General features: G+C 40.6%; 1 long non-coding RNA gene across 1 annotated transcript in view; it reads right to left on the minus strand.

Annotated features, from left to right (window-relative positions):
* Positions 1-1,107: 1,107 nt before the first annotated feature.
* LOC129465280 (uncharacterized) overlaps positions 1,108-25,931 on the minus strand; it is an 80,159-nt gene continuing 55,335 nt past the window's right edge. The window contains exon 3 of the long non-coding RNA XR_008651924.2: positions 1,108-2,211. This is a non-coding gene — a long non-coding RNA (uncharacterized lncRNA). The remainder of the gene's footprint in view (positions 2,212-25,931) is intronic.

Here is a 25,931-nt window from a genome sequence, read left to right on the forward strand (position 1 = left end):
ATGACAGGCCTTGAACCCAGCATCCCAGAAAGGGTGACTTTTATGAATGGTGATTTTCCCCCATCATGCTTTCTAACTAAGGCATGCACATACACAGAGGGAAGCCTTTGATATTTCTCTCTTCATTTTCTACCTGGCCATCTCATTGAATGAATTGTCTTATTAGTTCCATTCCAATTAATTCACTGGGATTTTCTAGATACATATCTTCTGAAAATAAGGACACTTTTATTTTTTTCTTTTCAATTATTATAGGATTTTGTTTTGTTTTCAGTTTTCTGCCTTATAATTTTTGCCATTATGTAGATAAAGTTCTTTAGAATGAAGACATTGGTGTTGAATTTTTGACCAGCCGAAAAAGGATAGAGTTGGGTCTAGAACAGCTGTAAGTCGGTGTAAACAGCAAAGAGGCCATGTCAGTAGCTTAGATGTGCTGTAATAATGGCTGGTGGTCATTTTAAATCAACCCAAAGATCCCTTATAACTTATTTATTTTAAAAGAGGAGAAAAGAAGGAAATTTAGCATGTGTCTCAGTTCATGACAGATTTTTGACTAAAGATTCAAGAGACATTAGCAAATAGCTTTATTTTCTACTGTATATCCAGTGTGATCCTTAATCTACCAGCAAGCAAAACATGTTTAATGGTTCATACTTGATTCTGATTATTCTAATTTGCAAAGCAACCTTTCTTTCCCTTTGGGATATCAGATGCATGGAAAGAGCAAGTTGATTAATTTAACCACCTCAAGTCAGTTCATGGCACACAAGCATCAAGAGTTTACAAACAGCTCCATTTTCATCTTTACTATTTTGAAACGTTATGTACTGCCCTCCCCTTCACTCAGTCCCTAATCCCATTATCATTCCACTGTATGTGCACACGCCAATGAAGTTAACATGTAGCTGCCCTGCACGACTTTATTTACATAAAGAGGCATCCCTAACAATACTTTATTCACGTGGGTTACTTTTTCTTCACAAATAGGACTGTACTATTTGACTTTTGATTTTTTTCATTCAATATTACATACTTGAGATTTATCAGCGTTAGGATATATAGAGTATTGAAGTTAATAAGAACATCTGGTGACCTATCACCTGTTAGACTGCCAGTATCAGATAATCCCCAAGGTGTCCCACCTGTCCCCACCATCCTTCCCCACAATAGGTAACCAGTATCCCAAACTCTTATTGTCTTACTTTTCCTTACTTTATTTATTCTTTGCCTTTATCATATATGTCATATACTCATCAATAACATATCATTTAGTTGTACATGTTTTTAAACTTTACATAAACGGAATTATACATATTCTTCTACAACATAATGCACGTGAGATTCATTCCAGTAGATGCTTGTAGCTGTTGTGTATTCATTTTCATAACTATGCACCATTATTTATCCATTTCCCATCCTCAGACATTTGGGTTGTTTCCAGGTTTTTGTTATATAAACAAAGCTGGCATGAATGTTCTTAAGCATATGTGCAGGAGCATCCTGATGTCACAAAGGGGAATTTCTGAGTCTCAAGCACACATATCTTCAGCTTCACTAGATGATGCCAAATTATTGTCCAAAGAGCTTGCAGCAATTTGAACTCCCACCAGCAGAGGGCAGGTTTTCCAGTAGCTTCAACCTTCTCCAAGACTTGGTATCATCAGACTTAAACTTGTGCCAGTGTTGTACCTGCAAAATGTGGCTTTAATTCGAACTTCCTTGACAACCAATGAACTTGCCCATGTTTTTGTACGTGTGTTGAATGTTTGGCAAAGTGACTATTCAAGTCTTTTATCTTTTTTTTTTCTGTTGAGGCTTTTTGTCCTTTGCTTAATTAGTGGATAAATGATTTTTTAACTGCTGTGTGACATTCTATTTTAGGCATTTACCACATTTATCAATTCTTATCATTGGCCATTTGGTTTATTTCCAGCCCTTTGTTATTACAAACAACGTTGTGATAAATATCCTTGTACAAGTCTCTGTGCATATAAGAAATTTTCTTTGAAGTGAAACTGCTGGGTCTTAGAGGATGTGCATATTCAGTTTCCCCTGAAGGGTGACAAATTGCTCTCCAAAATAGCAGCACCAATTTACTATCCTAGAAATTGATGAAGTTTTCCATTCATTCTCCCACACATTTGCCAGCACTTGATAGCATCCACAAAGCAATGTTAGATATACACTGTCTCATTTAGTCTGTAAATAACTCTGGAAGGGAGAAAATTAAAAAGAATCAACATTTTTTCTAGCACTCTACAATTTGCAAAGCACTTTCATTTGCATGCTCTACTTCATTTTGTGCTCAAATCCTGCCACTCACTCTCTTGGAAGTTACATTCAATCAAAACCCAATGCTCATTACCCTTGATCACTATACATTGTGTATATGAAAACATCACTATGTACCCCACAAATATGCGCACTTATGCGTCAATTTGAAATGTTAACAACAAAAAAAAATGAAACAAAATAGCCAGGGGTGGTAGTATGCACTTGTAGTGCCAGCTACTGCAGAGGCTGAGGCAGGAGGATTGCTTGAGCTAAGGAGTTCAAGTTCTGCCTAGGCAACAAAGAACTGGATGAGGCCAGAGATTATTCTCTGCTGTTAGGGTCCTCAAGATGGAGGACCTGGCTCTGTCATCCCCTCCCAGGAGATTCTGCCTCCTCCCAAACCTCAGAAAGTAAGGAATTCCTCAAACACAGAAAAAAGTTTAGCCAAAGATGATGACAAGTTGTCTAGCACATAGGTTGTAAATAACAGGTCAGTTAAGGTAAAGTGTTTCTGTCTTTTCCCTTAGATACAACTTTTCCCCTTCTTATTTTCTTCAGCCAATGTCTGGTGCGGGGTTTGGGATAAAGGTTGTGCCACAATATTATAACCACTCAACCATTCCTATCAACGGAGGCTCCCTTCCTAAACTGCTTATTTTTCCAGAGATTTGTGACAGTGTTCCTTATGTTGGCAATGTGTCATCTTAATGATCTCATTCTAACAGTAATGAGTTATGACTTGATTCCCCGGCAAGACAGATGGCATCCCTTTTCAATCCCAAGTGAACCGGTGGTGTTGTAATGAATACCAACTTCATCAATAACATTAGAAAATATAAAATGTATTCTCTAGTCACTGTCATCTCTTCCCGTAATCTTTACATTTCCATCCTTTTGACTCACATTTTCTAGATTTAACTTCCTTTTTACTTATACAATGTTCATGCATGTCTGCCTGAATTATAACTTCCAGATTCCTACATTACTAACAATTGTTGAGGCCTGTGTTGGGCCTTATTCATATAACAAACCTATCATTTATAACTGAGGCAATCTGGGCTCAGAAACATACAGCAATTTGGTCAAGGTCACATGGATGGAGCCTTCAAACTTAAAATTTAGTGCCTTTTTTTTTTCTTTTCTTCCAAGACAGAGTCTCGCTCTGTTACTAGGCTTTAGTGCAGTAGTGCGATCTCTGCTCACTGCAACCTCCGCCTCATGGGTTCAAGCAATTCTCCTGCCTCAGCCTCCCGAGTAGCTAGGATTACAGGTGCACACCACCACATCCAGCTATTTTTTTGTATTTTTAGTAGAGACAGGATTTCACTGTGTTGGCCAGGCTGGTCTAGAACTCCTGACCTCATGATTCACCCACCTTGGCCTCCCAAAGTGCTGGGACTACAGGCATGAGCCACCATGCCCGGCCATCTAGTGCTTTTTCTACTATGCTACACCATGTCTTTGCTGTAGCATTTTGCTATTGTTGTTTTTTACATTTCAGATACAGAATTTTTGATTCTTTATTCAGCCTTCTTTATAAGCTCATTGAAATTAGGAGAGTATTACTTCAAATATTTGAATTCCCACGAGTGAAAGATCAAGCCAGCATTTCATGGGTCATCTTATTACAGTTCTCTGAGATGCAGAATGGAAGCTGTCAAACTTGGCCAGCTTTTATTCTCTGAAAGACATCATGGTTAAGGGTGGAGAGATCACCAACCAGCTACCTCCAATGACATTTTCATTACCTTTCCTTGTGAGATAGAATCAATATCAATAAATGTGAGTCTCTGAATTTCTAGCTACACAGCTTTATAGATTTACACTTTTGAACATCTTAGGAATCTGTTAGGAATGGGTGAGAATATTCCCACAGTTTCAGATTTCAAGTTTCAATCTTCTGAGAGGAATTTGGTTTTCAGGGCACTATTGCAAACCAAAATAATTGTGACTCAGATTTTGCCACACCTACAAAACTTCAGACCATTTTATAAGAACATGACGTATTATCTACAAGGATAAACAGTCTGGGAACAGGCATACCTCGATGGCATGAAATTGTTATAATAAGTGTGTTATAATAAGTGTTAAATTAACTCTTCCAGGCCCCAGTGACTTTATAACTGCCGTTCCCTCTACCTGAAAAGCCACCCAATTCTTCTCCTTCCTCACCCTCCATCTGGAAAACTCCCAGCCCAGAAGTAGCCTCCTCATGGTTGAAACCTTTCAGACATTTACACTACCCCCTTAGGATAGTCACTTTCTGCTTTCTGCTCTGTGCACTGATACATTCATTCATTCGGGCATTTATTCACGCAGACATTCATTCACCAAGCAAATATTCACTGAGGGCCTTCCATAAACCAGGTAACACTGTAGGTCCTAGATATATTCATAAATTGGCAGGTAAAAATTCCTGCCATGTGGAGGTTACATTTCAACTGGAGAGAACAGCCAACGAACAACACATAAGTGAAATATACTACAGGTATACCTCAGAGATATTTTGGGTTCAGTTCAGACTACTGCAATAAAGCAAATGTTGCAATAAAATAAGTCATAATTTTTTTGGTTTCCCAGTGCATATAGAAATTATGTTTATACCGGCCGGGTGCGGTGGCTCACGCCTGTAATCCCAGCACTTTGGGAGGCCAAGGCGGGCGGATCACGAGGTCAGGAGATGGAGACCATCCTGGCTAACACAGTGAAACCCCGTCTCTACTAAAAATACAAAAAATTGGCTGGGCGTGGTGGTGGGCACCTGTAGTCCCAGCTACTCAGGAGGCTGAGGCAGGTGAATGGCATGAACCCGGGAAGTGGAGCTTGCAGTGAGCCGAGATCACGCCACTGCACTCCAGCCTGGGTGACAGAGCAAGACTCCACCTCAAAAAAAAAAAAAAAAAAAAAGAAAGAAAGAAATTATGTTTATACCATACTGTAGTCTATTAAGTATGCAATAGTATTATGTCTAAAAAAATGCACACACATTAAAATACTTTATTACTAAAAGGTGCTAACAATGATCTGATCCTTCAGCAAGTTATAATCTTTTTTCTGGTGGAAGGTCTTGCCTAAATGTTGATGGCTACTGACTGATCAGGATAGTGGTTGCTTAAGTTTGGGGTGGCTGTGGCAATTTCTTAAAATAAGACAACAATGAAGTCTACCACATTGGTTAAATCTTCCTTTTATGAAAGATATCTCTGTAACATGTGATACTGTTTGATCACATTTGACCCACAGTATAACTTTTTTCAAAATTAGAAGTCAATCCTTTCAAACCCTGCTGCTTTAGCAACTAAGTTGGATTATTCTAAATCCGTTTGTTGTAATTTCAAAAATGTTCACACTGTCTTCACCAGGAGTAGATTCCATCTCAAGAAACTACTTTTCCTTGCTCAACCATAAAAAGCAACTCCTCATTCATTCAAGTTTTATTACGAGATTGCAGCAATTCAGTCGCATATTTAGGTTCCACATCTAATTCTAGTTCTCTTGCTATTTCCACTACATCTACAATGACTTCCTCCACTGAGGCCTTGGACCCCTCCAAGTCATCCATGAGGGTTGGAATCAACTTTTTCCAAACTCTTGGTAATGTTGATATTTTGACCTCCTCCCACGAATCACAAATGTTGTTCATGGCATCTAGAATAGTGATCCCTTCCAAAAGGTTTTCAACTGACCTTCCAGATCCATCAGGGGAATCACTACCTATGGCGTCTATAGCCTTAAAAATGTATTTTGCAAATAATAAGACTTGAAAGTCAAAATGAATCTTCGATCCATGGGCTGCATAATGGATGTTGTAATCACAGGCATGAAAACAACATTTATCTCCTTGTCTACATCCATCAGAGCTCTTGCATGACTGGGTACATTGTCAATGAGCAGTAATATTTTTAAAGGAATCTTCTTTCTGAGCAAAAGGTCTCAACAGTAGGCTTAAGATTTTCAGTAAATCCTGCTGTAAACAGGTATGCTGTCATCCAGGCTTTGTTTTTCCATTTACAGAACATGGACAGAGTAGATTTAGCATCATTCATAAAGGCCCTAGGATTTTCAAAATGGAAAATGAGCATTGGCCTCAACTTAAACTCACCAGATGTGTTAGCCTCTAATAAGAGAGCTAGCCTGTCCTTTTTCGCTTTGAAGTCAAGCATTCACTTTTGCTCTCTAGCTATGACAGTTCTAGATGGCATCTCCTTTCAACAGAAGGGTATTTTGTCTACCTCAAAAATCTGTTGGATGTAGCCACCTCCATCAGTAATCTTAGCTAAATCATCTGGATAACTTGCTGCAGCTTCTACATCAGCACTTCCTGCTTCACCTTGCTCTATTATGTTATAGAGAAAGCTTCTTTCCTAAAACTTCATGAACCAGCCTCTGCTAGCTTCCAAGTTTTCTTCTGCAGCTTCTTTACCTCTCTTAGCTTTCATAGAATTGAAGAGAGTTAGGGCCTTGCTCTAGATTAGACTTTGGCTTAAAAGAATATTGTGGCTGATTTGATCTTCTCTCCAAACCACTCAAACTTTGTCCATATCAGCAATAAGGCTGTTTTGCTTTCTCATCATTTATGTGTTCGCTGGAGGAGCACTTTTTAAATTTCCTTCAAGAATTTTTCCTTTGCATTTACGACTTGACTAACTGGTACAAGAGGCCTAGTTTTTGACCTATATCAGCTTTCAACACACCTTCCTCACTACGCTTAATAATTTCTAGCTTTTGATTTAAAGTGAGAGAGGCGGGACTCTTCCTGTCACTTGAACACTCAGAGGATATTGTAGGGTAATTAATTGGCCTCATTTCAATACTGTTGTGTTTCAGGGAATAGGGAGAAGAAGAGAAGTGGAGGAACAGCTGGTCTATGGAACAGTTAGAACTCACACAACATGTATCAATTAAGTTTGCCATCTATGAACACCGTTTGTTTTCAACTGCAATAGTAGCAAACATCACCAATGGCAGATCACTGTAACAAATATAATAATTGAAAGAAATAATAATAATGAAGTTTGAAATACGGTGAGAATTACCAAAATGTGACACAGAGACACAAAGCAAACACGTTATTGGAAAAAATGCCACCGATAGACTTGTTTAAAGCAGGGTTGCCACAAACATTCCATTTGTACAAATTCCAATATCTGTGAAGCTCAAAAAGCAAAGTACAATAAAATAATGTATGTCAGTCTACTGGACAATGAGAAACTCCAGGGGCAAAAAATAAAGCAGAAAAAAGATGTACACAGAGTACAAGGGTGGGAAGGCAGCTTCCCATTTAAAATAGGGGGTCAGTTACCGAAGGCTGGGAAGGAAGGAGGAAAGGGAGAATGAGGGGGAAAAGGGAGAATATAAATGTATTTACTGCCACTGAACTGTACACTTAAAAATGGTAAAGATGGTAAATTACATATATATATATATATACTTCAATAAAAATAAGTTTAAAAAGTAAAATAGGGGGTCAGGTAGACCTCACAGAGTAGGGGACATCTGTACACAAAGTTGAAACAGGGAGTTACCCATTTGTAGAGGACAAATATTCCTGGCTGAGGAACAGATACAGGTTGAGCCTCCCAAATCTGAAAACCCCAAATCTGAGGTCCCCCCAAATCCAAAGCTTTTTGAGTAACAACATGATGCTCAAAGGAAATTCTCATTAGACTATTTTGGATTTTGGGTTTGGGATGCTTAGCTGGTAAGTATAATGCAAATATTCCCCCCAAAAAATCCCAAATCCCAAACACCTCCGGTCCCAAGCGTTTCAGATAGGCTTAAGACAGGAGACAAGTTTGGCTGGAGCAGAGTGCGTGAGCAGGACATGGCATTTGGAAGAGACTTCAGGGAGCAGGCATGTGGAGCCTGGTTGGACATTCTAAAGTGAATTGAGAGACAACAGTGGATTTTGAGCAGAGGTGGTCAGATTCACCACCTTGGTTAGAAGCCAACAGGACAATGATGAAATATGAGAGAAAGAGAGGAGTAAAGGGTGACTCCACTAAGGCAGCCCTTATGGCACTGGGTCATAAATGTCTGTGTGTCTTTCTCCCTTAATGGACTGAGTCCCAGTGAAGGCAGATGCTGTGTTCAAATGTTTAATGTCTAGTCCAGGGCAGAACACACAGGCAAGAAATGTGTTGGGTCTGATGGTCCAAATGAGCATCTCTACCATAAGACTAACCAATGAATAGCAAAGCTGAGACATGCCTTTAGACACTGACTGGGAAAGCAAGTCAGAGGTAGGGAGGAAATCTCCATCCAACCCTGCTAGCCTCTCCTCACCCAGATGGGTGTTCACTCGACATGGCAAACACTGTGTTCCTCCATGCAATGGATGTCAGAAGTACTGGCTGCTAATAACCTCTTTATTGAAGGATGTGGGGGCAGATGGGGATCCTTAGATTTGTTGATATACAGGGGGACAGATTTGTCTTTTTCAGAGTGTTATAACCAGGATTCTTTAGAGCCAGGGTATTTCCCAATGCCTAGTTTCAATCTAGCAGGCTGGCTGCTTAGGGCCTTATGAGAACTTGAGATGGCTTTAATCCTGGGTGGGGGCAGCACCAAGAAGCCCACTGGACTGTTAGGAGATGCCCCTCTCTAGCAGGCTCCATGCTCCTGAAAGCAGAGGTGTCAGAAGAATTATAGCTCCTTCCAGATACTGAGCATTTCCTCTGATCCTGCCTGCTCTGTCAGTTCTGCTAATGATCTCTTTACTGCCTATGAGGGCAAAGCAAATAAGCCACTGGGAATGGCATCAGTACGAGTTTCTTTAAAGCCTATTTTTCAGAGACCAGACCTGGAGCCAGTAAAGCCTGGAGTGAATATGGGCACAGGCTCTAGATGACCATAAAGCACAGAACTGGGTTACTCAATAGCAAAGTAAACACATACCCAGGGCTCCAACAAAGAAGGGAGAGAGAGAAGAAACTCAAAAACCCAGCAAGAGGCCACTTAATTTCAGCACATATGTAAATTTTGTGTCATTGCAAAAATGAATCGCTGTATGGTTTAAGTCAGTCTCATGCTGAATTCCACGTGCTGGGTGGTGTGGTAAGCTTGTTGCTGTGAGAGGTCTCTAACCCAGCCCCATCCACAAACCTGGAGGCTTCTTAAAGCTGCATTATGGGCATAAGAAACAAAACCCCTTCATCTGATCTAAAAGTCAAGCTCTTCTATGTAATAAACTCTATAATGTTTCCAAAGACCAGGGAGTCTTTGGGGTTTATCAACCCCAAACTGGATTTGTGGTCAGTTACAAAAGCAGTTTTGCCAGACTGTCAGCAGCATCTCCATAGACCAGCTGCCATCACAGGTGCCAAGCTGTGTGTGACACAAGCCTCCTCCCCCATAAGGCACCCACAGGGTCTGTCCACAGTGGACAGAACAACCACTGGCCCTGGAGGGGAAGGTATTTTCACCCTCATGTGAACAACCACCAAGTATTATTTCTATCTTTCCTGTGCTCCTTGGCACTTGTGATACAATGTTTATTTATGCTCTTTGAAATAGGGATGGAAAACATGTAGCATTGCGCCCTCTTCCTACCCAACTCATCCATGATAGATGTTTTCTTTGACCACAGTGTTTTTTTCCCACTAACCTAAATGAAGTCTCAGAATTTTCTCCACACAGCACTCCAGGCAGCCATGACCAACCAGTCAACCAAACACCAGTGGCATATGATAAGAAGCCTGCCTTTCATCCTGATATATGCTGGATGGTCAGCTTTTTGAAGGGCAGGAAACACATCTTCTGCATCTTTGTATCAAAGGTAGTACCGGCTCCCATCTTGGACACAAACAGCAATCTAGGCTCATTTTCTATTTCAGAAATTTAACACAGAACCAAGTCAATGTGGTCTACTACCGCCAGAAGCTTAGATTCACTCAACAAACACTTATGAAGCCATCTTTGATGAAACAATGGTGTGATTATAGCACTGATCACAAAGAAATTATGTGTGGGCCACTCCAAAAGGCCAAAGAAATGGCTCCAGAAATTAGATTAAATGCAAGGTGCTGTTTTAAACAAATAGCAATTAATGTCACCAATTAATGGCAATTAATGTCACCAGTTCCTTGAAGAATGGCCTCCCACAAGCAATGCTGTCATCTTCTCGAACATCCTGGCATTCTGTGATAAAATGGCTTTGAGATGGCATACATCATTACTGAGACATTCTTTTCACATTTATTTTCCTCATTACTATTGTTAAGAAATGGAATGGAAAAGGCTTCTATGACTGAGATAATGACTTCTGAGTCCTTTACACCAGCTGTTAAAAGCTACCCAAACTGACAATCCGATTTGTTTTCATTTCTTCTTTAACCAACCCAAAGCAGAGCAAGGTTGGAGTTTTTGAAAGTACCTTAAAACTTATGTGAGCCTCATTAATAACAGGGCTGAGCAGCATGTCTGGGTTGGCATCTGTTACTCCCATCAGGGCAAAAGCTGTAGCTCTCCTAACACCCAATTACCCTGGCTAATGAGGCTCATTAATCATTCCTTGTAGCTTTGGAGAATCCCAGGGGAGGGTCTGTTGACCTTTGGAGCAGACAGCACAGTCATGGTCATATTTTATGTGTCAAACCTCTGACAAAGTTAAGTGCAGTTAGTTAAGTGCAGTCATGTTTACTAACAGATGCTAATGGTTTTATTGCCCCTCCCCATTTTTTAAGTCAGGCAATGACTACTTGGGACAAATAGCCTGAACTGTGCTTTGGATCCTTCTAGATAAGCTCAGGTGTTTATACTTCGTTAGCATGGATGTGAAGATCAAGTGAGTTAACATACATGAGAATGCTCTGCATGGCAAATGGTGCATAGCAAATTGTGATCAAACAGTGACCAAACAGTGGTCCCTTCATGCAGCAGGTCCCATGATGTTCCAGCCACCACCTGGGCCAACTCCAGCTCACATTGGCTGCTCAGAGATACTCGGGATCCCAGTCTCTTCTTATCTGAATGAGACCTTCTGGGATTTCCATCAGCTAATCTCTGGCAAATCTGTGGCTTGGTCAGATTAAGGGAATAAGTTTAAGGATTAAATAAATATCCATACATCTGTGACCTTGGGCATATTATTTCACCTCTCCGAGTGTTGGTGTCCTCATCTATAAAATGAATATAACTAAATACTGGCAGACTCACAACACGCTGGTGGGATGCATGTAGTGACTTCAGCAAGGTGTCTTGAATAAAATAAGATCTCAATAAATGGTGCCCCTTATTATGTTGAATATTGTTCCTAATCAACTTGGACACACTTAAAAGACAAATGAAATCTGCTTGGCACATTAATGAACAAATTATTTTTGTCCCCTTGAGATAAGGTAAGTTCTTTGCTTGAGTGGATGGAACTGAGTAGATGGGGACAAACTGACTCATCTCTTTCTTCAGGTAGGGAGAGGATTAGCTGAGACACAGAGAGCAGCAACTCCTCATAGTATGTTTTGGGGATTTTGAGGGTTTTATTTTTTCTTTTTGCAGAAGAGAATCTCTCTGGAACTTAAGAAACAGACAAAAAACAAACAAACAAACAAAAACTCATGCTGTCCCTGCACAAGAAACAGAAGAGAATTTCTTTCTTTTCTAAAACAAAAAAGGAGCGGATAAGTATTTTGATCAATATTACCCAGGCAATAAATGACCATGCCAGATTGTCTGAGATTCTCGTTCAGAATGTTCACTCCTCTACACCAGATGCTTCTCACTGTGAGGCTTTGAAGTAGTTCAGAGAAATCTCAAAAGAGGACAGTTTCAGGAAGTGCCAGCAACTGTAAAGTTAAGGGCTCTTCAAAACAGGTGTCAAAGTTAGTAACAACGGCCAACCTTACTGAGCACTCACTGTGTGCCAAGTCCTTTACCATGGCTCATCTCACAAAATTTCAACAATTCAAAAAGTTGATGGCAGCAATATCCTCACTCGACCTGTGATGAAACTGAGCCCGAGGAACGTAAAGCACATTTAGAGAGGTAAGTTTTTTTTTAATCTTCTACAAACTATTCCAGAGAGTAGAAAAGAGGGAAGGCCTCATTTTCTGAGACTTTTGAATCCAAACCAGGCAAGAAAATAAACTGTAATTTAATCTCATTTATGAACACAAATGTAAAAATGTTAAATATTAATATAAAGAAATTGAATTTGGCTCACATCTGTAATCTCAGCACTTTGGGAAGCTGAGGAGGGTGGATCACTTGAGGTCAGGAGTTCAAGACCAGTCTGGCCAACATGGTGAAACCCCATCTCTACTAAAAATACAAAAAAAAAGTAGCTGGGCACAGTAATGTGCACCTGTAATCCCAGCTACTTGGGAGGCTGAGGCAGGAGAGTCGCTTGAACCCGGGAGGCGGAGGTTGCAGTAAGCAGAGATCACACCACTGCACTCCAGCCTGGGCAACAAAGCTAGACTCTGTCAAAAAAAAAAAAAAAAAATTGAGGGAAAGAAAGAAAGAGAAAGAAAAGAAATAAAATAAAAGAAGGAAGGAAGAGAGAGAGAGAGAAAGAAAGGAAGGAAAGGAAGAAAGAAAGAAACTGAATTTGGCTCTATCGCATACACACACACACACACACACACACACACACACACACACTTAATTAAAATATTAGGGCCTTCAGGTTGCATTGAGATGGGTTAAAAAAAAAATTAGGGCCAACTAGAATTTATCCTAGGAGTGCAAAAATGGGTCAACATTAGAATATCTTTAAATATAACCTACTACAATAACAGATGAAAGGAGAAAATGATAGTCTTATCTCAGTTACAGTGGGCTGCATGTTGGCACCCCCAAAAAATATACACCCTCATCTTAATCCCTGAAACTGTGAATGTTAACGTATTTGGAGAAAGTATCATTGTGTATATAATTAAGGATCTTGAGATGAGGGAATCATCCTGGATTATGTAGATAGGCCTGAATTTCAGTGACAAGTGTCCTTATAAGAGGCACACATGGAAGACAGAGGAGAAGGTGTTGTGAAGACAGATTCCGTGACTGGAGGGACGCGGCTACAGGCTAGGGAGCACCAAGCATTGCCTGCAGCCCCCAGAACCTAGAAGAGCAGCATGGAATGGATTCTTGCTCAGAGCCTCCACAAGGAACCAGTCCTGCTGACACCTGGATTTTAGACCTTGGTCTCCAGGAATGTGAGAGAATAACTTTCTGTTATTTTAAGTTATCCAGTTTGTGGCAATTTGTTCCAGCGGCCGCAAGAGACTAATCCACCAATGAATAAAGAAAAACCATTCAAGAAAATTCAGGCTTCATTCATAGAAAATAACTCAGTAAGCCAGGAATGGAAAAGAAATGCAATTTAGAGACGAGGGGAAGATATCTGCAATACATACATCCAACAAGGGATTGAATATTTAAAACGTGGAAAGAATTGCAAATCAAGAAAAAAAAGTAGGAAAACTTTCATGGAAAAATGTGCATTATAAATGAACAGGCAAGTCAGAGAAGAGGAAACCCACTTGGTCACACTTGTAATCAAGGAAATGCAAATTAAAATACAAATGAGGTTCTATTTCACACTCATCAAGTTGACTAAAAGTTTATGATGAAAACATCAGGTTGTCGAATGTGTAGAAAAATGAACTCAGCAGGCCTGATTGCTCAAATCTTATGCATCCTCAGTGGGGCCTGCTGTGTGACAGCCCTTGGCTGGCTCCTGGTAACTGAGCTATTTCCTGTGATACTAACAGACAGGGCATTTTAAACACTTGGAGCCTTTAACCATGTAGTACCAGCTTGTCTAGACAATTTGTGCAAATTCTGTGGTTTGTGGTGGACATTTGCTTTCCTTCTGCAGGTCTGGAGTTTCAATAACTACAGCTAGTCATAAAGTCTGTATGACCAGACTCCATTTAAAACTCTAGACCTTTAGGCTTAAACAAGCTTCTCTGGGTAGAAAACTCATAGCACGGCCGGGCACGGTGGCTCATGCCTGTAATCCCAGCACTCTGGGAGGCTGAGGCAGGCAAATCACAAGATCAAGAGATCGACACCATCCTGTCCAACGTGGTGAAACCTCATCTCTACTAAAAATACAAAAATTAGCCAGGCACGGTGGTGGGTGCCTGTAATCTCAGCTACTTGAGAGGCTGAGGCAGGAGAATCGCTTGAACCCAGGAGGTGGAGGTTATGGTGAGCCGAGATCACGCCATTGCACTCCATGAGCTACAAGAGCAAAACTCTGTCTCAAAAAGAAAAGAAAAGAAACGAGAAAAGAAAAGAAAAGAAAACTCATAGCACTCGTTGCAGTGAGTTGCTGGAGGAATAAGCATGTTCTGTACCACTCCATTGTGAAGGGATTCTGGAAGCTGGTCTCCCAAGTCTTGGCCCGTAGTGCCTTTTTCCTTTATCGATTTTGTTTTGTATCCTTTTGTTGGAATAAATCCTAGCCTTGGGTAATAACTCTTACAGAGTCTTGTGAGTCCTTCTAGGAAATTGCTGAACTGAGGAGTAATCTTGGGGACGACCAAAACAGTAAGAATGCAGAGAAACAAGACTGTCACACACAGCTGGTATGCCAATCATTTTGGAGGGCAATGTGACGAGATTCGGGGAAGTTCAAGATGCACATGCACTAAATCCCAACACTTCCTTTTCTACTTTTCTAATCTAGAAAAACTCTCCCTCAAGCCTATGCACGAAAATGCTTGCTACATCATTGTTTCTCACTGAGCGTAATTTTAAAATCTATGGATAGAATTATAGAAAAATAAGCTGTCACATATTTGTCTAATAGAAAATGGCAAAGCATTTCAAATGACTAAGAGCAATGCTGACATGGTTAATCCTCGAAAATGGTATGTAAAAGAAGGAAGCTGCAAAATATGCACAGTAGGATACCATTTATGCAAAGTTTAAAAACACGTAGAACTCATTCTTTAAGACATAAGAGTACAACACATCAACTTTATGGCGGAAGCTACTCCACAGAGACAAGGAAAGGAATGGGCTGGGGAAGGGGGAGGCACTCAAGAGGGGGGTTTACACAGATCTGCAATGTTTTCTTTCTTACCTCCCAAAAAAGAGCCATAGCAAATATGAAAAAATGTTAACATTTATTAAAGCTAGAAGGTAAGTTTGTTATTTTGCATATTTGAAGCATTCCACAGTTTTTTTAAAAAACATAAAAATGAAGAGTCAAGTGATTGACTTAAGGCCACAAGTTAATATCAAACTGAGATTTGAGCTCCGGCTCCCAAGGCTGGCTACAAACTGCACCAAGTGTCCCCTCATTTCTGCAGTCTGTTCATTAACACCCAGGAAAATTACCCTAATCACATTTATACTATGCTCATGCAGGCTTCTGAATTACATTTCAGCAAAATGCTGATTTTACTTTAAAACTTTGGTTGCTATTTACAATAACTACATTCTGAGTTCTCACAAACTCTTCATATGACAGGTCCCACATTAATGACAAAGGTCTTATAGATAGACTTCAGGAGGTGGTTAAAAATTCTAGAGAAGACAAAGCTACTAAATCGCAAGTTATGGGACATCTTGTTCATTCAAAATATCGAATAAAATAAAATCAATAGGAAGGTCTGAAGACATACAACTTGGTCAGCTGAACATAAATTACAAGTTCTTAATCGAACAATGTGTATGTGCTGATGGGTTCATCTCATCTTTTGAAAAACATAAATGGCTTTCAGTTTGTCATCATATGACTGAAACCAATACCTTTGGCATTAAAAGATGAAAAGCCTGAGAATAAGGATAAAAATCAAACACTTAAGTTCTCAAAAAGAAGTAAGCAGGAGATGTGAGTCATACATGCTGTGCTGTCTTATAATTTTAACTAAAATCGGTGGGAGCTGGCTAGTTTTAATTAATATTTTAGAGTTTTCCTTAATTAAAACTTGCCAGAAAATACAAGGAATTGTTTTCACATTCTTGTTAACATGCTTGCTATTCAATTTCACAAATGTTTCATCAGAACTACTTCTAAGGGAAGCATTGTTCTAGGATCTGTAGAAGTAAGAAATCCCTTTAGTATGATAACAATAATCAAAACCACTACTACTATCGCTACTCTAATGGATGCCTTTCATGTGCCAGGAACTCTGCTAGAAGATTTGCATCATTAGGAGGAAAATGAAATATGTGTGTGTGGAAGCAGAGACTGAAGAACATAAGGAATTAAGAATCTTACTAAGACTAGAGAGCAGAAATGGAGAAATGTGTTCATAGACGAGAATTGCAACGTTTGAGATATTAAAATCAGAGATGGTCTTAATGACTGTAAGTTTGCTAGAGTATATGAATTGTCTTTTGCTGCTGTAAGAAATGTAGTAGCTTCAGCAACACAAATTTATCATCTTACAGGTCTGCATATCAGAAACCCAACACTGGTCCTACAGGGCTAAAATCAAGGAATGCAAGGCTGTGTTCCTTCTGGAGCCTCTTGGGGAGAATCTGTTTCTTTGCCTTTTCCAGCTCCTAGAGCGCCCCCGCCTTCCTCATGGCCCCTTCTTCCATCCTCATAGTCAGCAACAGTGGGTCAAATCCTCCTCACATCCCGTCACTCTGAACTTCTTTGCTGTCTCCCTCTGCCACTTTTAAAGATGCCTGTGATTATATTGGGTATATCCCAGATAATCCAGGATGATCTCCCTATTTTAAAATCAGCTAATTAGCAAACTTGATTCCATCTGCTACTTTAATTTCCATTTGTTATGTAATGTGATATGTTTATAGGTTTCAGGGATAAGGACGTGGATCTCTTAGGCGGAGGCATTATTTTTAATATTTTACAGAAGTTACTAGAAAATCCCAATCCAAACTAGCTTAAGCAAACAAGGCTTTTTATTGGAAAGATGTCATAATAACACAACACCTTAAAGGCAGCCCAGCCTCGGGAACAGAGTCAATCCAGAAATCCCTCTTTCCCATCATATGACTGAAACCAATACCTCTGGTATTAAAAGATGAAAAGTCTGAGAAGAAGAATAAAAATCAAACACTTAAGTTCTCAAAAAGCAGTAAGCAGGAGATTTGAGTCATACATGCTGTGCTGTCTCATAATTTTAACTAAAATTGGTGGGAGGTGGCGAGTTTTAATTAATATTTTAGAGTTTTCCTTAACTAAAACTTGCCAGAAAATACAAGAAATTGTTTTTACTTTCTTGTTAACATACTTGCTATTCAATTTCACAAATGAGTCTCTCATCTCTACTTGGCTATACATCAGCAGGCGATGTCTTCTACTGAAGACTGGTTTCTTTCACTCTCAGTCCACATATCGGAAGAATATGGCTGCCAGATGTTCTTTGAATTTTACATCTTACATTCCAGGCACCAAGAAAAGAAGCTTGCTTTCTCTCCACTCTCTTCCAGTTCCAATATACCAAAGAAGACATTACTTGGCCCATCTCGAGCCAAGGTCCTACATCGTCTTGGATGGAGGTTCAAAAGGGGGCCACCTGGAGCCATGGAAACAGGGTAGGGGTGAGACAAATAGTTTCCCGAAGAAAAAGATGAAAGAGTGGTAATGAGTAAACAAACCAGTAGAGATCTATGATAGTGACTACATGGAGCAGACATCTTCCTGGTGATTGAGGACCACAGATCAGAGTAAGATAGAGGAATACATGGATTTCAACATAATGGGGTATGCGTGGTAATCATGGCTTGCACAAAATACTGTGAGGACTCAGGGTTTCCTTCCAGCAGCAGAGCTCAGTGAGGCTAAAATGCAAGGTGAGGCAAAGGAAGGAGCCTGAGATGAAGCTGGACAGAAAGAGCGGGAAAGAGATTGTGGCCAAGTCTTCCATAACAAGCTAAGGTGTTTCTTTTAAAACAAGTGCCTGGCAATAGATCCACCTTGTGTTTTAGAAAGATCATCTCAGAGATTAAAGAGGGGTTGACAGCTGCTAAGCAGGGCAAGACTCTGTCCAATGGCACAAGTTAGGAAGCTGCTACCATCGTCAAGAGAGTAGCCCAGAATTAGGCCAAAGCATCTGGATGGAGATGTGAAAGGATTGAGGCACATTCAGAATGGAATTTCAGAAGACAGAGGAGAGCAGAGTTGGTTAAGGAGAAGAGGAAAATAAGCCTAAGTGGTCCCAGGTGGTGACTTCAGCAGGATTTGGAAGCCTGGCTCGAGAGCAAGGACATCCTGCTAATTGGGAAGGAATTAAATCTAAACTGATTTTTGTGACTTTCATTCCTTTCCACGAGTGTGTTAGTAAATTTTAGCTACTGGCTAGGCGGAGGGACCAGGGTTGGAGGAACCTTCATCTGTAGAATTTACTACTTTCTTTTTTTTTTCTTTTCTTTTATTTTTTTATTATAATTTAAGTTTTAGGGTACATGTGCACAACGTGCAGGTTAGTTACATATGTATCCATGTGCCATGTTGGTGTACTGCACCCATTAACTCGTCATCCAACATTAGGTATATCTCCCAGTGCTATCCCTCCCCCTCCCCCCACCCCACAACAGGCCCCAGTGTGTGATGTTCCCCTTCCTGTGTCCATGTGTTCTCATTGTTCAGTTCCCACCTATGAGTGAGAACATGCGGTGTTTGGTTTTTTGTCCTTGCGATAGTTTGCTGAGAATGATGGTTTCCAGCTTCATCCATGTCCCTACAAAGGACATGAACTCATCATTTTTTATGGCTGCATAGTATTCCATGGTATATATGTGCCACATTTTCTTAATCCATTGTGGAAGTCAGTGTGGCGATTCCTCAGGGATCTTGAATTAGAAATACCATTTGACCCAGCAATCCCATTACTGGGTATATACCCAAAGGATTATAAATCATCCTGCTATAAAGACACATGCACACATATGTTTATTGTGGCACTATTCACAATAGAAAAGTCTTGGAACCAAGCCAAATGTCCAACAATGATAGACTGGATTAAGAATTTACCACTTTCTATGGTGTGAACACTCCTACTGTGGCCAATTTCAAACTACTAATGCAAAGTCACTAAATCCAGACTTGGGAAGCCAGCTACAGCACACCCTGCCTTTTCATTCTTCATGATGATGACCCTTTACAATTGTCATGTCCCAGTCCATGGAGGACCAGGTCTCTAGAGCCAGGCTTCCCTGGTGGACTTTATGGGGCCCATTGCTCATGGACCTCTCCTGTCCAATCTTCTCCTGTCCTCCTCAGCACCTGAGCATCTGATCACCACACAAAGGTGACAAGAGAACACAGTAGGATTTGCAAATGCTTGGCTGAATATTGACAAAAGCAGCTAGTCAATGGGTGGATAGTGACTACAGCAGATACAATGGGAGGCAGTGAAGCACCGTGGATAACAACAACGGACTCAGAGGCCAGACCACCTGGTTTCAATCCAGCTACTCCACTTACTGGCTCTATGACTTTTGGCCCAGTTATTTAACTACCCTGTGCCTCTGACCACAATCTGCAATGGCAATTTCCCAAGATGTTAAGGCATTTGTGTCTGCCACAAGATGGAAGCTTCCCAAAACTGACCAGCGAGACAGTCAATAACAAGGAGTGCCCAAACATCTCTGAAAAACAAAAGCAAACACCTCTCCAAACACCTAAATGGCAGCTGAAGTGTTTTCTCTACCTTCATAAAAAATAATCAAATGTCAGCCTTGTAAATATTTATGATTCCAAGCAGACAGTTCATATTTGAACATCAATTGTTTAAAGACGATTTGAGTGGTTTTTGACAGAAATCTTATATCCTACACATGCCCTGTACACAATACTTAGAAAACATGCCTTTATAATGTTTTCCAAGATAAGGTCAGAAAGGCAACTAAATGTGATTGTGTGAGCCCATCCAGAGCATCATTTATTCTGGTCGTTGCATTTGCAAAGGTTAAAAGCAAAGGAGTTTTATTGGCAGAGGGCCACTCTGACTCTTCTCATTTATAATTCAATATTGTTTGAGTCGTAGTGTTTCTGATACTCAGATGAATTTCCTCATAGACCACAACAAGAAAATGAGAGAAAGAGCAAAGTAGTCATCACAACTATGTTTGTTCCAATTGTTCCAGTAGGGCATGGGAGTGTGCTGCAGTTAAGTTTAGAGTCTTCTGCTAGTAACTGTTTGTGACTTTGAACAAATCATGTGATTCTCAGTTTCCCCCATACTAAGAAAAATAAGTTAAGTCTTCCATCAATAATAAGCATTATTAAGGTACCATTAATCACTCATTTAAAAATGAAATATTTCTGAAATTCTAATGTGCCTTTTGATTCCAAAACACAGTGGTTCTGTGAATTTAATAGCAAGGATCTAAGAATCACAGGAAAAACAGGGATATTTTACTCAAGTACTCAAGAATAAGCCCCCAAAGCTCTCTGAAATCATGAGTTCCAAGTGTTTCATCCTACCAATACTCGCCCACAGTATAAATGTCTGGATATTAATTAAATTTCAGGTTTTTTCCCTTTTTTTCTACTCTGCTAGAAAAAGCAAGAGAAAAAGGAAGACATAGGGAAAGGCCCTAAAAGCAATCCAGGAAGCCTGTTTGAGAATCAGCCTGACTATAAATTGGTCAGAGCTCAAATAATCACTTACCAAGATTTCTTTGGTATGATTGGCCAATTAGAAGAACAAGTTATTCACTTACAAACATGCTTAATCGATGTGGAATTATCAGAGGATGAAGGTTCTATGAAAGTGAATTTTCTAGAAAATTGATACACAAAAGCTTTTGTTTTTAAACATAGAGGATAGAAAACATTCTAAAATACAGTACCCGCTTCCCTGGATGCTTATACTGATAATAATGAGCTCAATTAACCTTTTTTGGATATTCAGGTTCAGCATCATTGAACATCTCTGATTGCACAAAATTTGCCAGTTAATAGCAGGACTCACAGGCACTGTTGTAACCCTTCCCACCAACTCATCCACTCCTTTGCTGGTGAAGCCCATCTGCCATTGTCCAGACTGATAAGGCCAGGCACAAGCTTCCCCAGCCTGCCTTGCAGCTAGAGCCTGAATGCATGACTCAAACTTGACCAATGGAACATTCTGAGGAACTTGTGGAAAAGTTGAGGGTGAAGGGAGTTTGCTTTGTTTTGAGTCTAAATAAAAAGAGATGAGAAAGAGATAACTTTTCCTCTGGACATAGCTATGTCTACCTGATCAGGAGCCATGATAACACCCCAAGGAAAGCAGACACCTGAGTCCTTGAAAACATCTCTAAACCACTGAGTTATTCCCAGATTGAACCCCCTTTCCCACCTGGCCTTTCCTGAATTTCTGGGTACGTGAGAAAATGAGTGTCTTCCTGTGAAGTCATTGTAGTCAAGAGATTCTTTCCTTGCAGCCAGAAGTACTTAGCTTATAAACAAAGTCTCTGGGAAAACCCAAATTGGGTTCAGAGACTGTTTGTGGAATAGTTGGCCTGGTGATTCTTCTGAGGGTGTAACTACATGAGTTGATATTCAAGAAGGCCTTTAAATGGGCTACAAAGGAGAAAAGAGCTTACTTGAGTGTGCAAGCTCTAAATTCCCTGGTCACAAAGGCAATGGACAGAAGGGAGAGACAGATAATGATGTGGTTTGGTGTCCAGGGTAGCATAAAGTGTATCCTCGAAGAGCTTGGGCTCTGAGCTGTGGCTGAATTCCAGCTCAGCAGCGTACATACCAGAGATTCCCTAAATTCCCTGTGCCTCCTCTTGAGGGCAGGATAATAGCACCCTCCTCAGAATGCTGTTGGCAGGGTTGACATCCCTATTCAACTGGGTCTATGATATCATTGTAGGATGCAATGCATTTCAAAGATGTTAAAATGTAGGAAGTAGGGGAGAGTGTCTGGATTGATGAAATGAGATGCATTTATGTACATAAAGGACTTAGAATGGTGCCTGGCACAAAAGCAAGGGCCACGAAATGTTTGCTGTGGTTACTGGAGCTAGAGGAAAGGCCTTTGGGGACCCAGCAGGGTGCAAACCCTCAAGGACAGGTGATTTGGGCAGCTTCAAGAGGGAGCACCCTGGCACAGGGCCTGAGATCTCACTGAGAGCACCACACACTTCATGGGAGAGGCTCCCATGGAAACCAAAAAGGCTTAGGGCCAGGTGGGGATGGACGGAGACCATGAGCCAGATGAGGATAAGAGCAAGGGATCAGAGTTCCTGCTCTTCATGTAGCTTCATTTGCACTCACAGGTGGAGGAGACCTGGGATAGAGCCAGGTTTGCATGAGCTATTGAGGGGCTCACTTTCTTTGCCCCTACACTAAATGTCCTCAGGTCACTGTACACATTTGAGCTCTGATGGTGCCATGTGTCACCATTCTTGGATTCCTCCCTCACTGGCCAATCTGCTCACTGCCAACAGCACCCCTTCTTCTTCTAATTACCTTATTTCAATATCCCACAGTCTAGATCAGATAGCCAAATATCATCAACTTACGGATAGTCACTTCATCCCTCCATCCAGTCACTCAACAGAGACCTTTGAGCACCCAGTAAGTGCTAGACACTGTGCAGGCACCAAGGACACCATGAGACCAGGAGAGACCAATCCTGCTGTAATGGGACTGACATTTTAGTGGGCTGCAGAGATACACCTCATCACAATAAATGAACAAGACAATTCAGGCAACTATAATGTCGTGCAGAAAGGCATCTGTGTGTGGGACAAGAGGAACAGCATGGGGAACTGGGGGACAGGACAAATGTTCTAGATCAGGAGACCAGGGATGGTGTCTCTCAGGAAGGTGACATTTGGGATGGGACCTGGACAAAAGAAGAAGCCTGCCCTGCAAGGTCATGCAGAGCTTCATAGGCAGAGGCCATGGCAAGTCCCATAACTGGAGACAGGAAGAAGCTCCAGGCATTTGAGGGAGGGGAAGGAGACCACTGTGGCTGGCTGCAATGGACACCAGGAGAGGCCACATAAGGACCTGGTGTTACTCTGAGATCACCCAGAGGCCACTGGAAGGGGATTCGTGGTGGTGGTTCCAGTTTGGTTTTCCCCAGAAAGAAACACTATGATTTGCATTTCCAATAGATGACACAGGCTGCGGGGACCATAGGGGGCAGGAGAGGATGCAGTGAAGCCCATCTGGAGGCCTGGAGTCACCAAGAGGGAGAAGATGGTGGTCAGGATAGGGTGATCACACTGGAGCTAGTGAGAAGTGTGAGGATTCCAGATACCTTCTGGAGGCATGAGGTTTGTGGTGGGTTGTGTCATATACCCTAGAAATACACATCCAAGCGCTAACCCATAGTACCTGTGGATATTATCTTACTTAGAAATGGGGTCCTTGCAGGTGTAATCAAGTAAAGATGAGTTCGTACAGCATTGGGGTGATACCTAAAGCCAATGACTGGTGTCCTTGCAAGCAGAGAGAGATGTGAAGACATGGAGACACACAGAGAAAAAGACTGGAGAGATGCATCTGCAAGACAAGGAATGCCATGGATTGCAGGCAGCCCCCAGGAGCTGGAGGAGGAAAGGAGGAGTCCTCCCCTACAGCCCTCAGAGGAGCATGGCCCTGCTGACACCTTGACTTTAGGCCTCTAGTTTCCAGAACTTTGTGAGAATTCATTTCTATTGTTTTAAGCCACCCAGTTTGTGGTAATTTGTTCCAGCAGCCCTAGGAAAGAATCCAAGGCTGTAAGAGAGGACAGCATGCAAAAAGAATGGTAGGGAGCTGTGTAGACCTAGAGTTAAAGGGACACATATTTTATTGATGGAATGAGTTTTCTATGGAGGAGGCTGTAAATCACATGTTCATCTGTGGATATCCATCAAATTCTTTGGAGTGCTGATGATGCAAATGGAAATTATTAACTTTGGGGGCACTGACTTTGTAGCCAAGTTCATTGCACATGGCGGAGGAAGTCTCAGATGACACAGCCACCACATTTCCCCCTTCATCTTCACTCTGCTCACTACCATCCTAATAAATTTATGCCACTGGGAATAGTGCTAGTAAATCCATCCTGGACAATGACCTGCAGAGCCTTATTTGGGCTTTGAAAAAATTTCCTTCTTTTGCATCAAGAGATCCATAGACACAGTTAATGAACTACAAATCAGAGCTTTGGGAACCACTGAAGTGAGCTCTTCAAAGAATTGTGAGACAAATCCAATCCGTTAGAATTTTGCAGGGTAGAATTTTTGGAGAGCCATCCAAAATGTACCCTACTCATTAGTACCTGCTTTCTAGGTGTCTTTCTGCTCAGCCAATGTAAACTCCTTGAGAACAGGGATCCTGTTTGTTTTAAATTTGTTTTCTTTTAAGTCCAGTACATTCATTTAGTCAATAAGTACTTATAGAGAAGACTCTGCTAAGCCCTGTTACCAATAAAAATTTGGCATATTTCTACCAAAAATATAATGCATTCAACAAATATTTAAGATAAATTTCTTTATATTTAATATTTAATAAGTTTATTTAATATTTAATAAATATTAATTTTAATATTCAATATTAATTTTATTTAACATTTAATAATAGGCTGCAATGGACACCAGGAGAGGCCACATTAAGGACTTGGTGTTACTCTGAGATCACCCAGAAGCCACTGGAAGGTGATTCATGGTGGTTGTCCTGGTTTGTTTTTTGGTTTATTCATTTAATAATAAATAATATTTAAGTAAATATTAAATTTATTCAATATTTAATAAATTTATTAAAGATAAATATTTGTTGAATACATTATATTTTTGGTAGAAATAAAGTAATATAAACAGATGATGGAAGGAAAGGAGGGAAGAAAGGAGGGAGGGAAGGAAGGAAGAATACAGGCAGGAAGGGACTTGCCCATATGTTAAAAAAAAAAAAAAAAAAGGAGAAATCAAAAAATAGTAGAAAAGGCTTCTGGGAAAGACTACAGGGTCTCCATACCCAAAGAAGACCAAGATGAAAGTAGACAATTGAGAAATTCAGCTGGCCAGATACACTGGACAGGCCCAGGGATCTCAAAGTCCCATCCATCCAGCTCTAGGCTGTGCTGTACCATAGAGGAAGGATAGAAAGGTCAATTAAGAACATAGTCCTCAGAGACAAACTTGAGTTTAGACAAACTTGGGGCCAGACAGCCATGTATTACTTGTAGCCTCTTACTGTTCTTCACAGCACCCTGTCCTTTTCCTCCTGAACACTTATCCCCCTTTGGAATCATGTGTTTTTATTGTTGTTTGTGTATTATCTGTCTACATTACTGGGGTATAGATGCCATACTTCAAGGCTATGTGCTCACGGTGGTAGACCCAGCATTATACTAGGAACATGCAGTCAGCCAACATATATTTGTAGAATACGTAAATTATTGTAAGTTATATAATCTCCCTAAGCCTGAATTTCCTCATTAGTAAAATAGTAATTATAATTGTATTTATTTCCCAGGGCTGATTTGATGATCAAGTGAGATAAAGTATTTCAAATGCTTTACTCATCAGAGATGTTCAGTAGATGATGGCTACCAGGTTATAACTAATATCATTATCATTGACATTACTACAGGCATTGTATTAGTCTGTTCTCATGCTGCTAATAAAGACATACCTGAGACTAGGTAATTTATAAAGGAAAGAGGTTTAGTCGACTCACAGTTCCACATGGCTGGGGAGGCCTCACAATCATGGTGGAAGGCAAAGGAGGAGCTAAGTCACATCTTGCGTGGCAGCAGGCAAGAGAGAGTGTATGCAGCAGCACTCCCCTTTAT

This window comes from Symphalangus syndactylus, chromosome 2 (genome assembly GCF_028878055.3).
Source record: "Symphalangus syndactylus isolate Jambi chromosome 2, NHGRI_mSymSyn1-v2.1_pri, whole genome shotgun sequence".
NCBI classification, from domain to species: domain Eukaryota; kingdom Metazoa; phylum Chordata; class Mammalia; order Primates; family Hylobatidae; genus Symphalangus; species Symphalangus syndactylus.